We start from the raw sequence: 20712 nt of genomic DNA, 5'->3' as shown, positions 1-20712 counted from the left end.
CCCAGGATGTATACATAAGTGTTCATGGGTGTAAATCTCCTAACAGTTGAGTAAAAATCTTGGGGGAGGAACCATGTCTAAAATGTCTCCTGCATTCCCCGCAGAAATGCAATGCGGGGCATGTGAGAATGGCAGAAACACTGTATTTGGGACTCAACATCTGGGTTTAATTACCATCTGTGTTTTTCTAAGAAAGTCAACCTCTCAGCCTGACTTTTCGTCTGCAGCAGAGAAAGGGGGTGAGGGGGGTGGTTCATGCCAGCCCAGCTTGTTTTTTCAGGGCTTTTGTCAGAATGAGTAGATTAATATATGAGAAGATGCTGCATTAAACTGCAAAAAGCTGATGATATGATACCTGGAACACAAGAGCGGCAAATACTTGTTGATACACTGGTTTTTTGATGAGGATTGATGTGTGACTCATCTGTGGAAGGATTCCTTTCCATTTACTTCAGAGTTTCTCTATCTCAGCACTATTGACATTTTGAACCAGATAATTCCTCACTGAGGGGGAACGAGGATGGGAGGGTTGTCTATGCAATCCCCAAAGTTTACAAACGAAATATCCCACTACCTCTACCCATTGGATGCCAGTAGCAGCCTCTCCACCCCTCTCCACCCCCGCTGTGAGTTGGGACAACCAAAAATGTCTCCAGACCTGGCCAAATGTCTTTGTGAATGGGAGTGGGAGGGCAAACATTGCCCCCCAGTTTAGAACCATTGATTTAATTTAGAGACAAGGATCTGAGAAAGCCATATGAGTTTTGTTTGATCTACCCCTGGGCCATAAATGATAGCCAGTGGTAGTTATCTGTGATTACCCTGTAGAAGGCACTCTGTTAAGCTATTTATACCTCTATTAACTCATTTAATCCTAGAACAATGAGGTGGTTCAACCAACCTTCATTTTACAGATGAAGAAATTGAGGCTTAAAGGGTTGAAGTGACTTGCCCAGGTTCGAAGTTAGGATAAAGGAGAGCTTTGTGTCTGGATCCTGCTCTGTAGGATTCCAAAGTCTTTGCTCTTACCCATTCCTGCTGTGCTTCCTCACATGAGATAAGATGATCAAAACAGCCTCACTCTCTGCTGGACATTTGCCAACACTTGCAGGGGTGAACCTGATTTGAGCCCTCGGTAGGATTAAGCATGCAGCCAGCTAAGGGCTCTAGCTGCTTGGTAAGTATTATTTACATGAGCCGTGGAACTAGGCAAGGCATAAAAACATCAGGCCTGTCTCCTGAAAGGAGATAGGCCGCAAGTCCTAACGTATTCATGCTTGATCATGTAATTCCATAGAAACTAGTTTTTGTGGGAGAAATTGCATTTCTTTGTAAGCGCAATTGTATTTTTTTACTGTAGTGATATGGAAAGAGGTGACGCTGTCCAAAAGTAGGAGACACAATTGGGAAGAATATGTTGATTAAAGTACATATGACTTGATAGGTATGAGTGCCAAAACCTTTCCATGGGATCAATAAGCTCAGGGCAAATGCTGTTACTCATTAAGCGTCTACGTGGTTATGTTTTGGCAGGTGCTTAACAAAAAGTTAATGACCAATGACTTCATATCTAGAATCCAAGCCCTTTCAAAATACAGAAGCTGCTAGTATTATGTGTACAAGGTAAGCAATATGTGTCAAGTCACAGAAGTCAAGAGAGGGCAGAAGAAAACTTTAATTACAGAATGATGTACATACAACATGGATCATTCCACAGGTACTGTCAATCATTAATGCCCTCTGAAAGAGTACCCTGGGTAGCCAGGGTATTTAATTGCTTAAGAGATCCGGCACTGGTGGATGATTCCTTTTCAGCTTCCTGTGTACAAGACTGTAACTGCTAATTTACCACAGGGAAGCCTGATTTCATTTCCCTCCAAAGTCTATTCTGCTCCCCCAAACCAACTAGAATTCCCAGCTTCTACAATTTGATCCGCATATCTCTTTCCTTAAATAATAATCTTGACTCTTGATAGTGGAAGAGCCATTTCTTTCTCTCAATAAGAACACACTTGTGTTCCCACCAGGGGCAGCAGATCTAGAACTTAACCAGTCAGAGGTTTAATTTGAGCACAACCAGGCAGGGCATCATTACAATTTTGCCTTCAGCTTCCACAGTTGGCCTCCCAGTGTCCAGTCAGTCCATACCGCACTGCCACCCTTGCACCCTGCGAGAATATTTGGGGAAGTTCCTGGCTCTGTGCTCGCTCCCCAGAAGATGTTCTATATGTGTTAGCTTTATTGAGCCATGTTGCCACGTTCATCTGATTCAGACCAAGCCTCAGGTGGTAAGTCAGGACTTTTTCCATTACAAAGGACAGAACCCAACTCCAATCTGTGGAGGCAAAACAGAGAAGTTATTATCTGCCCTACAGGAAAAACTTTAGGCATCAGCAGAACTATAGGACATTAGGATTCTGGGACCCTCCCAAACCAACTACACAGCCCTTTTAAGTTATAAAGAACCCTCTCATGCGTTGGATTGTTTAAAGAAAAACATTTTTTTTTTTCTTTAAACCCTAAGAGGTAGGCAAGACAGGTGTTATCTTCATTTTCTGGATGCTAATTAAATGATGTCCTCAAGGTCTCTCAGCTGGTAAGTTACACGGCTGATTACTAATTGACCCCAGGTATTCTGAGTCCTAAATACTGTGCATTTCCCAATATAGCATATCTTGAAAGTAAAGTACCAGACAAGATCCTTATCCTCAAGACACTCAATTAACAGTGAAAAAGGACAAAAAGAAACTGACGTCCTTAAAAGCACTTTCCTGTGAAGAATTGTTTTGTGTTTTAATAGTACTACTTCATTTGCATATGAACAATTCTACAGGACTATTTCCTAGAACTTCTAATAAAAGAACACGCAAAAGAGAATTTGACACTTTATTTTGCCACAATCATACTAAACAGACAAATGGACTAAGGACCACATCATTATCACCAGCATGTTACCATCACGTTGCTATCACCAGCAGTAATCACAAGTACCTAGGTAGGTACCCAGATCCAACTAGAAGCCCTGTGTGTCTCAAAAGCAGGTACTGCATTTCACTCACCATCATATCCCTGACGCTACGCATAATTTTGGTTGAATTAATGGCGAACAAATCCTAGTGTGTCATAAAATCTGAAGAATGAGTAAAGAAAAAAATGGAACTCCAAAGACTTTTATGAGGGCCATGACGATAGATATTATTCTTTTTGAAAGTATAAAGAAAATGAATCATTTCTTGAAATTCCCATCGGCTATAAATGAAGATTATTAATTGATGAAGGACACATGTAAGTTACCCTATTATTGTGGAGCTATATAACATTTCAACAGAATTAAAATGGAAAGGTAGTGGTCTGGACTCAGTCCCCTGTCCCACATCAGGGACTTTCTGCCACCAAATATCCACTCTTCACTTGTGGGTTTACTCAACAGAAAGTTGTAGTCCCCAGTTCCAGTAATAAAACAATTCTGCCTCCTCCCTGTGTCCCCCCACAACTAACCACAGCTCTCCTTTCTCCCTCTCAGAACCCCAAGTCTAAACTCGTGGTCTCCCAGTTGTTCATCCCTCATTCATTTTTCATACCGACTCTGTTTTCACCACCTCTGTCTTGCTCAACTTGTTCTGATACCATATTCTAATTTCAGATTCCAAAGTATTCTTTCTATTTATCTTACTTGACCTCTCTCTAGCATTTGACATTATAAACTACTCCTTCCTTAAAATTCTCCCCTCCAAAGGCCACATTCTCTGGATTTTCCCTGTTGACTCATTCACATGTTAGATTAGCTCCCTCCCTTCCATTCTCCCTCCTAAATGCTATTAATCCTCAAGGTCCCATTGTCAACAACCTTTTCTGTGGGTATACTCTTTTAGCAAATCTTATCTATACCTATGCCCTCAATTACTGTCAATGATTTAATATCTCCCAAATCTCTGTCTCCATTCCTGATCACTAAATCCACAAACAACTCAGCTGTCCTACAGGCATTACAGTTTCAACAGGTCCCAAACCAGCTGTATTGTATCAAATCCCACCAGCCTTCACATCACTCACTCCTTGTCCCCACGAATACCAGTATTATCTGCTCCATTGCCCAAGTTGGAAGCTTTAGTCATTCCAGACAATTCTGCCAAATTCTCTCTCAATTCTTTCTAAATGTTTCTTGTTTGTGGCCCCTGTTTCCTGTGCTCACTGACACTCTCAAAATGTTTCTCCTAGTTCTTACGAAAAAACTCCTTATTTGGTCTATGTGCAATCCTACCCGCTCACCTGCCCCTGTTTCCCCATCCCCACCATGCATTCATCTCTTAAATAGCTGTCAAAGTCCATTCTACAAACCAAATCTGATCATGTCATTTCTGTGCCTAAAATGTTTCAGTGGTTTCATATTGTCTTCAGGATGAAATTTTAACTCCACACCACGCTTCTCTTACAAAGCCCTCCATTAGCTGACTCCAGAAAACTCCTGCCTCATCTCACAGACACTTCAGTTTATCTCTGTATTTAGAGCTCTAATACCAAATAGGCCTTTAACAGGCACCTACTGAATGAATGAATGAATGAATGAATGAATTCTGAGAAAGGTGCCCTTAGATTTAAAAAAAATGTCATATGGCTTCTTTTTATCTTCAACAAATAATGTTTTTATATAAAAATTAATTCCAAAGTTCCTTTGTTTTGTATCATCCAATCAATAAGGTCTTAAATCTGTTCTCTTTTTAGGAAACACATCATCTAAAGAGAGGATTTAATAAGATATTTTAGAATACCCACCACCCCAAATATATGAGGAATTCCTGAACTTCTAAAAGGCTATGTTCCAAAAATTCTTTTATGACTCGGTTCTGTGAAGCTTGGAAATGTATTTTCTCATAGAACCAATGCTTTATATATTTTATTTAATTTATGCTTAAACTATTTTTAAAATGATTTAAGTACTATATAATAACATACGCACGTCATAAGCTTTTAAAATAATGAAAGAAGGCCTGTAACAATACATATGGCCTATGGAAAGTAATTCTATTATAAATCCCATAAACTTACACTAACCCAAAACCAAGTAGAAATTTAACTGAGAGTCCTATCAGCTAATACAATTTAAAAGAAAGATAATAATGAGGGCTTTTTCTTCTTTTTTTTACCTCTTTTTTACATTTTTAGGCCTCTTTTTTGCTTCTCTTCTAATAAAATGGTATATACTAATCCAGCAGGAGATTTTTTTTTGTACTGAACTCTCAGAAGAAATTTGTGACACGGAATCTCCTATAAGGAATGTTTAATAGCCTGGTGGGCAGAGATAGTTTAATAGAAAAGCAAAGATATCATGCATTTGACCCATTCTCAGAGCAACCATTGATGAAACTGATAGCACATTTAATTATATTCCAAAAAGGGCATTTCTGTAAGTTATTCAAGTAATATATACCTACCTCTCTAATGATCTAACTTGATATGGAATCGACACTAGTCGTAGGCAACACAAATCACTTAAATGTGTGCATATGCATGATCTCATTTAATCTTTACAAAAACTCTATGAGGTCAGTACAATTATTGCCACTCCATTTTACAGATAGGAAAACTGAGGCAAAGAAGCAAATGGCTTATGGAGTTCACACAGCTACATTAGCAACAGTGCCCTTTTCTCGCTCAAATATTAATGATCTAATTTGAGAGTTCAAAGGAAGTTGAATAGGACAAATTTTGAGTTTGAGCTTTCTGTTGACCTTAAAATGGGTTGGTTTACTCTTAACTTTCCAATGTTCTCCTACTCTGTTTTCCTCCGTGCTCACTGGATTTCTTTGGTCTGACCAACCAAATTTGTTCCCCACACTAGGGTTTTACACTTGAAAAAAACCTTTCAACCAAGAAAATATTTTTTCTCTTAACTCTACCTTGAACAAGTTTCCAAAAATCTGTATGTAACTAATGCTTTAATATAAATCAGGTCCCAGCTCAAAAGTCACATGAGTCCCTCCTTGAGCACCCAGTCTAGAGAAGCCTACTAGTATATTCTCTATCACTAGATTTTATTTTTAAACATTATTAGTACTTCATTTATTCTATTTTCCCGACTTCTAGAACTGTGTTGTCTAATAGAAATATGATGTAAATCAAGCCACATATGTAATTTTAAACTTTCCAGTTGCCTCATTAAAAAATGTGAAAAGAGGGGTGCCTAGGTGGCTCAGTCAGTTAAGTGTCCGACTTCGGCTCAGGTCATGATCTAACAGTTCGTGGGTTCAAGCCCCACATCGGGCTCTGTGCTGATAGCTCGGAGCGTGGAGCCTCTTTCAGATTCTGTGTCTCCCTTTCTCTCTCTCTCTCTCTGGCCCTCCCCTGCTCATGCTCTCTCTCTGTCTCAAAACCAAATAAACATGAAAAAAAAAGTTTTTTTAATGTGAAAAGAAACCCAGCTAACTTTATAAATTGTATTTAACTTGATCGATATATCTAAAATACCACCATATCAATATGAAAACAATATAAAAACTGAGATATTTCATATTCCTTTTATCCTGTTGAGTATTCAAAATCTTGTGTTTGTTTATTTATTCATTTTGAGAGAGAGAGGCAGAGAGAGAAGGAGAGAGAGAATCCCAAGTAGGCTCCACACTGTCAGCGTGGAACCTGATGTGGGGCTCAGTCTCACAAACTGAACCATGAGATCATGACCTGAGCTGAAATTAAGAGTCAGATGTTTAAGCAACTGAGCCACCCAGGCTCCCCTATCTTGCATATATTTTACACTGGCAACATATTGCATATCAAATGAACACATTTCAGGTGTTCAGTAGCTTCATGTGGCTAGTGGCTACCATATTGGACAAGGCAATTTAAAATGTAAACTCTTGTTCACCGGTGGATTTCCAGAACCTAGCATAACAGTGTCTGGCTCTTCATGTATTCCATAAAGTTGTAGAATAGAGGAATATTGAATGTGTGGACTGTAAGTATTCTCTGCCTTAGATTGAAAGAAGATCCATATCCTATTGGTGCCTAATTTGCAGTGACAAAGATAATGTTTTCTTGTATAATTTTAGGTGAATCAGGTCAGATTTACTTGCCACTTGGGTTTAGTTTTGACCAAGGAAAAAAATATGTGATACTAGATAACTGGACACTATTTCACAGGTGCATCCCTTACTGTGGTTCTCCAAAAGATATCCACATCCTGAACTGTGAAATTTATAAATGTTACCTTATATGGTAGGGGGAAAAAGGACTTTGCAGATGTAATTAAGTTGTCTTAAGACTTAAATGAAGTCTTATCTTGAGATGGAGAAATTATCCTGAATTACCCAGATGAACTAAACATAATCACATGTATCCTTAAAAGAGGGAGGCAAACGGAGATCTAACCATAAAAAAAGGAGAAGGTAATGTAACCATGGAAGCAGAGATTGGAGCCACAAACCAAGGAACACCAGTAGCCACCACAAAATGAAAGAGGCAAAAGACTGACTCCCCTGGAGCCTCTAGAAAGAATACAGCTCTGCTGACATGTTGATTCAAACAGGGAAACAGACTTCACATATCTGACATTCAGAACTGTAAAAAAGTGAGTGTGTGTTGTATTTAAGTTTGTGTAATTTGTTACAGCAGTAATAGGAAACAAATATACTTACTGATTTTCAAGCTGCCTCCCTATTAGATATAATTCTCTGATAGCTTGCAAACTAGCCCCAGTCTCCACTCCTCTCTGTATACCTGTCTAGCCGCTGCTCTCATTAAGAGGTTATGGTTAGGGGGCGCCTGGGTGGCGCAGTCGGTTAAGCGTCCGACTTCAGCCAGGTCACGATCTCACGGTCCATGAGTTCGAGCCCCGCGTCAGGCTCTGGGCTGATGGCTCAGAGCCTGGAGCCTGTTTCTGATTCTGTGTCTCCCTCTCTCTCTGCCCCTCCCCCGTTCATGCTATGTCTCTCTCTGTCCCAAAAATAAATAAAAAACGTTGAAAAAAAAATAAATAAAAAAAAATAAAATAAAATAAAAAAAAAAAAAGAGGTTATGGTTAATTTCTCCACCCTATCTGTTGCTTTGACCAAAACAGGATGCCACAGAAGCAACATTCTCCCAGCTCCTAGTCCAGGCCTCAGGAGGTCTTGATGCTTTCTCCTCCTTACCTGGAACTCTTTGCCCTTCCATGTGAAGAAGCCTGTTCTAGCCTGCTGGATGCACCCAGGTGCCTCCCATTGCCCAACCTTACAGTGAACCATCTGTTGGACATGTGAATGAGTCATTTCAGGCCAGCCAACTCCCAGGTGACCTGACTGCAGACAAATGAACAATCTTTCTATAAACCAAAGAAACTGCCTAACTGAGCCTAGCCCAAATTGCCAACCTGTGGAATTGTGAGCTTGTTAAATCCTTGTTGTTTAAAGCTACTAACTGTTGAGGTAGCTTGTTATGTGGCAATAATTAACAAATATATTCCCATAAAGCATATTACTTCTACACGTGTTCAAGTCTGCCATACAAATTCAGAGGAGTTTGTCAAAAAGAGAACTGTTCGTAGTCTCACTGGAGGACAGCAGACTGGGGGACTGTTCGTAGTCTGGGGGACAGCACTGACTACTCCATTTCCTACTGGAACTCTACAGAGCTAAAATTTTCTTACAGAAGTAACATTTCATCATACTGAATATCTCAGTGAATACTTGTCTAAAGTCAACTGCTCATCATGTATCACAGTAGAAGTAATACAGGCCTAGAATTTCAAGTTAGGTAGAAGCTGATAGCTGACCTAAACATTTATTAAATACCTTGTCTCCTGCCAAATACAATTTTGAATGACACTAAACCCTTTTTGCCCAGGAAAAGTGAATTCGTTGTAAAATATACCTCTGATAACTTTAAGAATTGACCTGTTGAATAGGTGATTAGTCTTGTCGACCTGAATCCTGAAGAATAGCTATCAAAATCATGATTCTAATTTTGGCATAGTTGATATGAAATTGCATTTTCTGACAATAGTTAACATCATTTCAGTTAGTTCTTATTCTTATTGCTGAATAAGAATAAAACTATGTCACCAGAATAGAGGAGGGTGCTAGTATCCCTGTTTGCTAAGGCGGGAAGATATATACTCAGTTTATCGGGATGATATTCAAATTGGAAATTAAGGGATACCAGGACACAACTTGTCTACCAATGTTTAAAATCGAAATCCAGTGAAAAACTGACACTTGACTAGCAGCCCAGGCTGCAGACTGTCCCAATGGCTTGCTAAAATACCTGTGAAGGCAAAAGAAAGACAAAAATTGATGACAACAAAAACTATAACTGACAGTCATCCTACCACAAGAAACAGAAAATTCCATTAACTGAAGGAACTAGGGAGATGAATTGTAAATCATAATCAGCAACCACTTTAAATAGAGAAAGTTGACAACATAGAGAATATAGGATGAGCTTTCTTTCACTGTGTATCATGCAGATCAAAGACTGAGGATCAGTACTTGCCAGAATGCCAGGCAATAGATGCTATTCAGGACTCAGATAACCTTTGGAAGGAGTGAGTGTGCTATACCCCAACCCGGCCCTCATCGTTACCTTCCTCTCTTTGCAGAATGAGACACGTGTGTGTGTATGTGTGTGTGTGTGTGTGTGTGTGTGTGTAGCAGGAGGAGCTCGTGGTGACAATAGATACACTGCATGCTTGGAAACAGCTTCAACAAGTAATGTAGTACAGACGGAAGTGAAAATAAGAACAATCTTGTTAGTCAAATATGGCGTTTCTAGTTTTGCTTTTACTCCCTGGATCCAAATAACACGTATCAAACAATAGATACTTTGAGTGGCATAGAATCCATCTCAATCCGGTCAGCCTGCAGCACTTAAATCGTCTAGGACTGGTGAACATTAATTTGCCCCCAAATGGAAATCTAAAAAGTCAGCTATACTGACAACCAATAAGCCATAAATCAGATAAGAAGCCAAAGGCCCTATCTATTGGCAAACACCTTGGAACAGGATGAGTAAGCAGGAAACAAACAAACATGAGGGCCTATGACATTCTTTAGCACAAGGGAAATTCTCATCACAATGAAAGAAAAAAAAAACTTCTGGGTCTTTTTGATAGGATAACAGAAGATTAAAAAACTTTGAATTAGGATTAAAATTCAAAAGGGGTGATAAAAACAGAATTGGAATAAGGCAATATTTAAATAATACTAGAAATAAAAAGACTGAACTAAAATAGAAGGCTGTAATAAAACTTAATCATTAGCAAAACTGAGACAAAAAAGATATTGAATTAATGACTTGAAAGTCAAAATTTAGAAGGCTTTTTGGAAAATGAAAAGAAAAAAATTTAAAGGTGATAGGAATAAAGTCCAGAGAATAGAGATTCAATAAATGACTACATCAGTATTATTGAAGAACCCTGAATCAAAAGAGCAAAATCAAAGTTGAATATATAATAGAAAAAATTTTTACTGACTGAAATGAAGAACTGAGTCTTCAAATTTAAAAGATTTGTATTATAAAAATAATGAAAAAGGAGCCATAACAAGACACATTGTAGCCCATTTGTATTACAAAGGTGAATAAATCCCTATCATTGTTCACATTGTTGAGTTGCTGAGTTGTGTAAATTCTTTATATATTATATATATCTATCTATATATATACACTTATATATATATTTATATATAAATTTTATATATTTTATATAAATTCTTTATATATTTTGGATATTAACCCTTTATTAGATATGTTATTTGCAAATATCTTCTTCCATTCTTTAGGTTACCTTTTAGTTTTGTTGATTGTTTCCTTCACTGTGCAGAAGCTTTTTATTTCAATGTAGTCCTAATAGTTTATTTTTGCTTTTGTTTCCCTGGCCTCAAGAGACAGTTTTTTTTTTTTTTCAATACAAATTTTCAAGTTTCTGAGCATGTTAGTCGACTCAGGCTACCATACAAAATACCACAGATGGTGGTTTACACATCAGAAATGTATTTTCTCCCAGTTCTGCAGGCTAGAGATCTAACATCAAGGTGTGACAGGGCTCATTTCTGGTGAGACCACCTTTCCCAGTTTGCCAATGGCCACCCATTCCCTGGCTGTGTCCCCACATGTCCCTTCCTTTGTGCAGGCATGAAGAGAGAGGGACTAGCTCTTCCTCCTCTTACACGACCACCAGTCCTATCAGAGTAGGCCCCACCCTTATGACCTCATATAACCTTAAATACCCCAGCTCCAAATCTAGTCAAAGTCAGTGTCAGGGTTTGAACATGTGGATTTGGCAGCGAGGAGAGACACAATTCAGTCCAAAACACTGGGTTTTACTCAAAGTGTGATTTTACATAATACTCTTTTCTGCCTTTTCAGTGTGCTTTACCAAACTAAGAGACGGTTTCAGTAAACCCTGAGCAGCTAGGAATCCTGGCTACGACTTCACAGTACTTACTTAGCAGAGAGTACTCTACCCAGAATTACTGAGTAACGTATTACTTCTTTTTGCAGAGAGTGACTCCTTACGAGCTCCTCCTGCCGTCTCAGCTTTCTCAGTCCCAAGATCTCACAATGCCAGTTATGGGTATATTCACATTCAGCAATAGTTCTGTTAAGGAAAGAAAAGTAAACAGAAATGGGACTAATTTTGGAGAAGTTTTCTATACCCCCCAAATGAAGATAATTATAAAGTTCTTAATTAAATAATAATATTGAGCCTGTCAATATGTACCACGGGCCTTAAAATTCATTGATTTTATAATTATCCTTTTCAGAATTTATCCTAAGGACGTCGTCCGAAATTTGGCCATAGATGTATGTAAAGCTGTCCATTGGCATTGTGTGTTAACAACAAAAATATCAGCAGCTTGCATAAGGGAATGGTTAAGTAAATTGTGATATAGTCTGACCCTTAAGTACTATATATACATTAAATGTAATGATTGCCTGAAAATGTGACATGAGACAAGAATATATTCACGAAACAGTATAAACTAATGTAACATTGTGTGTCAACTACACTTCAATTTTTAAAAAAAGTAATTATTACCTTAGAGGAAAAAACTTTTTTAATGTGCTAGAAAGGAAATGTGAGCCTTATGTGGTACTTGGTTCGGTTGTAAATAATGTTGACATAGTCATAACAATGTAAACAGAAAAGACTTTTCCTACTAAAAAAAAAATGGTATCTGTAAAAGCAAAGGAGAAAGGAAATGTGTGAAGGTGTTCATTGGTAAGGGACAAATGGAGAAGAGGTAAGCTTTCGTCTTTCATAGAAGGAAGTCAGAAGATAATAAAATGGAAAAACTCAAGAAATAACAACATAGAGATGCTATTTAAAGATGAAAAGTAGACACCAGAAGACATTGCTAAAACATCTGTGAGAAGGGAATATGGGGCTCAGAGAAGTAGACACAGGTAACTGCTGTTGGTGTTGTAAGTCTAGTAAAAACAAAAATTTTGACTTTTAAAATTATATTTATGTATGTAACATTGGCAAAAATAAACAACTAACATTAAAATTTTAAAATAACGTAAACCAAACCCATGAGCAAATTTAGCAGGCCAGAATCTTTCAATCTACCGTACTTCCCTGACTCCTCTTAGGATAGAATTTTTTGTAAGTGTGAAGTCTGTTTCTAAACTCAGGGGCAATACTGCCATTTGCATTACTTAGCGTTTTGTAGCATTTTAAGGTCTAGTGAAGATACAGAACCACGTCAGCTCATCTGTCAGAAAAGTGGCGGATACAGAGGAACAGGTACGCACAGAGCTGGAAGAGCAAGATCTAGTCTTCGCGTCCAGAGTGATTCCCAGATATAACGATGAGCTTATATGGGAGCTGCTGTTTCTGCCATCAGAAGATCAGAAAATAGGGGAAATGCGATTGTTCGTTCCGGAGCACACCCCCCCTAGCTGCAATCCACATCAGCAAAAGGGATGCTCTGTGTCCCACCTCTCAACACCCAAGAAGTTAGAAACAGCCTTGCTGCAAAGAACCGAATTCTCTGTGTCGAAGTCTGCCCAAAGCAACAAGAGAAGCACAGCCACCTGACTTCTGACTTCCGAATTTCAAGCGGAGATCTGGGGAAATCTCAGCTGTGAGGGAAGCTGAGAAATGCAGGCTTTGACTTTCCAGCCCCTTTTCTTCAATAAGGCATGACCCAAAGGTCAGAATGGAGTTGAGTGAGCCAAAGAACAGTACTTTTACAAGGCATATATAATCTATACCTGCTAATTAACTAACAGGCCCCAGATGAGATGGGTCACCTGCTCTTGGTCTGGACTAAAGCTAATAAAGTTATTAATTCCTTAATGTGGAACAGTTAGGAGAGGTCCTAAAACTGATCCTCTCAGAAGGGCTAGAATTTGATGAAGAGTCAATGATTAATGATAGTTAATAACATTATATATTTATATATATTGTCTATCATATTATAACATTATGGCTGATATTCTGGACACTGAAAAACATGATAGGCATTCATGGAGAAAACAGTTTCAGACAAATAACCAATCTGGACAGAAAGATCTGCTGATGAGTTTATGGAGAGAGTGCAGAAAGGCAGATTAACTGGAAAATTTAGCCCTGTATACCATTCAGATGATAGATTCAAGCCAACTCAGAATGGCTCTTTGTTTGCAGTAGAATTCAAGAAATCTTCTTTAACTGGATTTTAGTACACTCAACACTCTTTCTTATGTAAAGCGGGGGTTTAGTGCATCAAAAACTGAAGTAAGGGTCCTGTTCATGGGAAGTTTGAGAGTTTAACCCTAATAGTCAAGGAAGCATATGGGGTCATTCTGTGGTTTAGAAAACAAAAAAAAGTCAAAGGAAATACCAATATCTTAGAGCCCGTGGTAGGGATCATCCCAGTCCTAGTCAACTCCTTACTTTCTATGAAAAAGGGAGAGTTTAGAAAAGCCACCATTCCAGACACTAGGAGAATCTTTTTGTGTTTACTTTAAAAGGCGGCTATAGTGTTTAGAATAGTTTGCCCTTTGGCTAAAGGAGACTGTACACGCATACAACAAATACACATATCACATACATAAACACACATTTTTAAGGCTGGATTAAAATTCCAATATAAGTAGTGAAAGATTCCAAATGTTATTAGAAATACCTAATCTAATGTATGGATGTTCCTTCAACCAATTTTATCAATAAGAGACTGAATTGTCCCAGAAATAAGAGCAGTGTTGGTCCTTGGCACCTTTGCCCTCACGTTCAGTCCTAAGCTTCCCCCTCTTCTGCTCTGCTCTGTATGCAGAAGGTCTGACCAACAGGCTGTTTTTTCCCAGACCCCTTTGTCAACCGCCATCCTATTATATGTAAGCAATGAGAAAGGCTTATCAGAGATGCAGAAAGAAGAGAGAAGGGGCGGTATTTCCCGTTCTCTGCCTTGGGGATCATTTCTAGCGGGAATTCTCTCTCCTCCTTAACTGCAGCAGCAGGTGAAAGAGCCCACCCCGGTTCCAGCTTCCCTCTGGGATCCCAGGCCACCGAGCTCTGATAAATACCACCTCCTCCTTCTGTGCCTCCAGCAGTTACTAATCTCATACATGACAACTTTTGTTTTCTCAGTTGGACTCTGCTAAAATCATTGCAGAAATTCTTTTGTGTTGATCTATAGTTCTCCTTGGAGCAAGATGGCTGATACGTGGCCTGTGAGTCTTCTGAGTAGTTAACTTCAGTATTTTTTTTTAATTTAAGTTTATTAATTTTTCCTAGGGAGACGGGGGGGGCAAAGAGTTCATTTGAGGTATTTCAAAGAATTTTTTATTGGGATAGTAAAAGGGCCTCTGTAAGTACTTAATCGGGAGATAAAAGCCAGCCACCTTCCTCTGTTGAGAACACTGGTCCTCAACCTGGTTCTCCATCAGCATCATCTGGCGAGTGTCAGAAATCACCCCACCATGGAGATTCTGACGTAAATAGTATAGGATGAACGTGTTTTAGAGCAGTGGTTCCCAGACGAGCAGCATCGGTATTACCTGGGAACTAGTTAGAAATGCAAACTTTGTGGCCTCACCCTAGAACTACTGAATCAGAAACTTGAGATGGGCCCACAACATCTGTGTTTTTAACAAGCCCACTAGATAAGCTGGTGTATGCTGAACTTTTAAGAACCGCTATTTCAAAACTACCCAGGTGATTCTAATGTGTGGCCAAGTTTGAGAACCACTAGTTTTGGCATAGGCCATTGATAAAATCATAACTTCAATTAAACATGTATTTATCAAATACCTAATATGTCTTCAAATTTCCTGTTTCTCAACAAAAGACAAAAGTTGAGATTATTAATAAAATTTGAAACTGTGCAGAAGATGATATATAAAAAGAGAACTACAGTTTAAGAGCCACAAATATTCAACCACACAGAACACAAGAAGAAAAATAAATCAAGAAAGTTCCTCTTTCTGAATTAAAAATAGCTAATTAGATAGTAAATGTACTTCAGCAACAAGGCTGAGATCCATTGCAGAATGCCTAGGTCATTTCACACGTCTACAGCTTGCCTTCAGTAACACTACCTATTACCAGTAATAGGACAAAATTTTTATTATTGGAGATGACCTTAGATATCATGTAATCCAGCATTTTGCGATCAACAGTTCATAGACTCTGGGGCCCTCAGAGGTTTTCTGGCATTGTAGCAATTAAGATTATTTCGTATGTAGCAACAGTAACTCCAACTCAAACTAGCATAAATAATCAAATAGATTTTGTGTTCATGTAAGCCCACAGGTAGTGACAGCTTCAGGTGCAGCTTGAACCTGTGGGCTCCAAATCTGTTTCTCTGTGATTTTTTTTTTTTTATTTACTCTCCTGTTTGTATCAACCTTGACTTCAGACTTAATATCTCTCATTAAGAGATGTAGCCAAATGGCTTCAGCAATATCAAGCCTCGCATCAGCGTTGTGTGCCATTCAGAGAAAATGTCTCTCCAGGTAAATTCTGAGGAAAAAGAGAAAGCAAAACACAACAATCTTTTCTTTTTAGAAATCTCAAAAAAGTGTGTCCTCATTTGTGTTTAGGCCAGGTTGGTTTGTGGAACCTGATCCTGGAAGTCAGGAGAATTCACTGGGTTTCAGTCAATCAGGGCCCATCCCTAGAGCTAGGGATAAAGTTGTTTTTTCTTGAATCAAATGAAAAGCTGGGATGCTGTTGCCATGGAGGAGCTCATTGGATGCCAAGAAGCCTAAAATGGCAAATGTCTGCTATGTGTGGGAGAAGAGGAGTGTTTTTAAATTGATAAGTAAAATAATTGTCCAGATGTTTTGCTTTAATTGGAAGCATCTTAGAGCCTCCAAGAGTTTCCTAAATGAACATTCATGGCAGCCAGTGGAGATCAGATGGATATTCTCATGACTCATTCTGTCGGTTTACTATCCAGATCAATACTACTAGTTGAATGTTTTACTTGTTCTTCAGCTTCAAATAATTTGTATTCTTAATCATTTGTTATATAACTTAATACCTGTAGAGGACCACTGATTAGAGACAGAAAGACATACATGTTAACATATGTGGTTCATGTTCACACAGCACCTTCTGAGGATAGCACCATAAGTTATCATGGGAGAGCATCAGCACCTTTACCCTAGTGGGTACAATGTAACTGGGACTGTCAATCAAGGTGCCTCACTCTCCTAGAGCCAAGCAGTGAGCATGTGATCCAGAACAGGCCAATCCAATTCCCTTTTCCTTGGACTTTGACTCTTACCTGAGTGACCAAGGACAGGAGAGAATGGCAGAAGGTAATTCATCTCTGTCATTACACTTTGATAGGACTATTAAGTAGCTACAGCTCACAAAATTGAAGAGATTTACACATTTTTGCTCTTTCTCAGACCTGCACCTTGAGCCTCCTTTGATGTTTGAGTCACCCCAGAACACTCCAGTCAATTCTCTTTCTGCTTGAGTTTTTGTGAATAGGTTTCTACTATTTGCAAGGTATAATTGATACTGATACATACTAAGAAGAAGTATTAAAATGAGAATTCTGAAATTTTTCTTCAAGACGGCCAACAATGAATAAATCGCTAGTCTGATCGAACTTTTTAGAGGCACATCAATATACCTCTAGTACTTCAAAAACCATTGTTGAAAGGGAAAATATAATACCATCTTATCCAATGTGAGTTATAATTTGTTAGTTAGTATAAAGACCTTCTAAACTCTCAGCATGTTATTTGTGGGGAAGTGCTTGTAAATAGCAGCCTGAAGTATTTTCTTTTATCCCATCATTTAGAAACAAAGACAAAAATCACAAAAATAAACGCTCTTTTTTAAAGAAAAATGTAAGAATTCTCAGCATAGATACAAAAGCAATTTTTGGTTAAGATTTGATGCATAATGAGTAGTTGAATTTTACTATATGTTTCAGTGTCTACTCACTCCCAAATAAAACACAATATAACATTATTTTTAGTTGGTTCATCAATAAACTATGCTTTTTCTCATACAATAGAATTCAGGAAGTTAAAAACTAAGCATTTTCTAAAGTCAAAACATATACTTAAATATATAGTGACTAATCCACAATGTTTATAAAAGCAATATTAAAAGAAAAGGAATAGGAATTTATACAGTAATCTTTCAAGACAAATCTATCTGAAAATTTTACATGCTTTTAAAATCATTTATCATATATGACACAAATAATATATATTTTTTAATTCCTAAGGAATTTCGATAGATTATATATTTAACTGAAGGGTGCTTGAGTAAAAAAAAAAAAAATGGCTGAGGAACACTGATACACCTCCTTACTTGGTAGAAACCAGAGAGGTCACACAAATAACCGTGACCAACGAGACACAAGCACAGTTCCTTAGACTCTCAATGCCCATCAGATGTGCTTGCTTCCTGCTGCCACAAACACACTTCGGTATTGCATACAAGTGAATTCTCATCAGCTTCTACCCCATCAGATCCCCAAACCATACATTTCTTGTAATTATTTATATGTACTATTGCTTATGTGCCTCCAGATGAATCTTGTATTGGACACATTTTGTGGCTAAAATTTAGAGCAGTAAACCAGGACCCCCTGCCCTTTGGACATTCTCAATGTTAAATGCTGTTGCTAAATTAGGGTTTCATAGGGCTGAGTTTACAGAGATTGAATTTCTAATATTCAAAAGAGGTGGAGTACTGACTCCCCTCCTCCAACTCTCTGTGAGGAGTTTGCCGTCTCACCAAGGTAGAGACAATGGCCAGATATGAACTCTCATTGTGCTCCTTTGGTTGTTTTTGTTGCCCCGACTAAAGGCTTTGTAACAATTAATTCTGCTATCTCCAGCTGTCTCTGATGCAACTGATGTGTAAACTTCCAAGAGCTCAGGATCCTATGACATCGAAAGTCTGTAACAAAGAATAATTCAGAGTCCCTGAACAAAATTATTCCCTTTGTTAAATCGATTGCCCGTATACCCAGGGGAGGAATAGCATTAGAAGGTTGGAGAAACTATGCTATCATACCTTTAAAATATTTTGTAAAAGTTTTATGTTAGTTTGAACCGGGGCCTTATCTGACTCCCATAATATGATAAATGTCATGTGATTAAGAAGATCTCATTCTAGACAAAGAATTTCCACGTTCCTTTAACCCAAGAAACCTAAGATCTCTTCAGCTACAAAAATTAATTAAACAAGCAAGCAAATAAATGGGAAAGAGTTTTAATCACTGTAATACCTGCCGATGTGCTCCACCCAGTTGGTTGGAATACCTGATGTGTGTTATTTCTGAAATTACGGCCAAAGACTCACTTCTCTTGAACAGTCTGAAGCTGGGCCTAGCATTCAAGTGAGCTCCTCCACGCCTGTGTCCTGTCCTGCAATTCAGGATTCAGGCCTAGTGTTCCTCTCTATCGCCTCCTGTTCTGATCAATATTGACTTTCATTTAAATCCCAGAGCCCTGCAGCAGACGGTTTTTCACCCCTTCAACAATTCTGTCTTTGTTCTTCTGTCAGCACGCAATTCACAAGAAGCTGCCAACACCCCCCTTTTGTGATTTATCAGTGTCTTACCTGACAGTTCGGTCCTTATGACATCTCACAAAAATCTGCTTACTGCATAATATCCCTGAACTGTGGTATTAATACCAGCCTACCTCTACCTGGAAACCTCCAGGTAGAAGTGCCAGTCTTATATCTTCTTTGACGACCGTGGAAGCATAAAATTCAAGATCTTTATGAAAGTATGCCTTAGAATCAGGCTTACTCTTGGTTAGTGTCTCACCATTGTGTAAATAAGTAAATCTCCTCTCCTGCTCAATGGTCTGTTTCTTTAAATTCCCTAAGACCACCAAAGAGCCATGACCACTAACAAGAAGTAGGGAAGGGTATGGTCACCATGATATTTGCCATGATATTTGTTCATTCTTCGGTATTCCCGTCTTGGTGACATAGGCATAAAAGTTGTATATTAATCAAATCCACCTTAATCCGGGGATGCCTCTGCTTACTTTTTCAACTCTAAAGCTCAGCTCTCTGATCTTTGAAATTGCAGTTTTTGTCAGAGAAAGCAACGGGACAGGCTAAGATTACTCATAAATACCGTGGAATGTCTGGAAGGCTGAGTGGAGCATAGGTAATGCAAACGCCATTCTAGAAGTGAAACCACATTTGTGGAAAAGGGAAGCCTTCAGGGAGCAAAATATCAGCAGAATCAGACTACAGAAGCTACAGAAAACAGAACTAGAATGTGCTTCAGATGTCTGTGAACAGCAAAGTTGATGTCTGTGTATTGGCAGACATTTACAATTACAGAGTAAATACTTGATTTCAGACTTCTCCTATGTGTCTAGTTTTTCTTTCTTCCTTTCTTTTTCTTCCTTTTTTATAGTGCAGGATGAGATCATATTTTTTTGACTTTCATCTTTTTAGGGCTGTTTATGTTTCCCTTTCCTTGACTGTATGGGTATCAAATATGGATTGCCTTTCTGATCTCTAAATGGAAACTGCTTTTTACAAATGCAGAAACCTGAACTGTATGATTTTGAATATATATATATATATATATATATATATATATACATATTTTCATAGTCACTCATGAAGTCCAAAGTAAATGAGTTGTTTTATTCACCTAAAAGCAATTAAAATAATAATCCCATTGAAAAATCTTAACAGATATTTAAAAATTATAATATACCTCTGTACAATGGAATGTAATTTTTTTTAAATGTTTTATTTATTTTTGAGAGAGAGAGAGAGAGAAAGCTAGGGAGGGGCACAGAGAGAGGGAGACACAGAATCTGAAACAGGCTCTAGGCTCTGACCTGTCGGCACAGAGCCCGACGCGGGTCTCAAACTCACGAACCGTGAGATCATGACCTGAGCCGAAGTCGGACGCTGAACTGACTGAGCCACCCAGGCGCCCCTACATTTACAAAGAGAAAAACAAGATATACCTTGGATACAATTGCTAGCACATTGTTCTGGATACCCTATGTACTCAATCCATTTAGCTGATCGGCAGGCTGGCTGATGGAAGGTCTATCTCTCTCAGGCAGCCTGAGAGGCACAATGGAAAGGCGCTGGACTAGGAGCCAGAAGATCAAATATCAGCTCTGCTGTGTCCCTGGGAAAATCTCTCCGCCTTTATAACTCTCAGTGTTTTCATCTGTAAAATAGGATAAAAATATCTTCTGGCCTGCCCTGCTGGATTATTAGGAGAGTCAGAGAAGACAATGCATGTGCAAGCATTTTATGAATGCAAGGCATTAGTGATATAATTT

The 20712-nt window shown here is 38.5% G+C and overlaps 1 long non-coding RNA gene across 1 annotated transcript; it reads right to left on the bottom strand.

Moving 5' to 3' along the window:
* Positions 1-2045: 2045 nt before the first annotated feature.
* Positions 2046-18925, bottom strand: LOC132693985 (uncharacterized). The gene is made up of 3 exons (XR_009617097.3): positions 18666-18925; positions 11417-11569; positions 2046-2335 (listed from the first exon to the last, which is right to left on the bottom strand). It is a non-coding gene; the product is annotated as an uncharacterized LOC132693985 (long non-coding RNA).
* Positions 18926-20712: the final 1787 nt, after the last annotated feature.

Source organism: Panthera onca, chromosome B4 (assembly GCF_046562875.1).
Source record: "Panthera onca isolate mPanOnc1 chromosome B4, mPanOnc1 haplotype 2, whole genome shotgun sequence".
In the NCBI taxonomy this organism is placed as follows: Eukaryota; Metazoa; Chordata; class Mammalia; order Carnivora; family Felidae; genus Panthera; species Panthera onca.
Note: the sequence above shows the minus strand (reverse complement) of the source record. Positions and strands in the feature narration are given on the sequence as shown.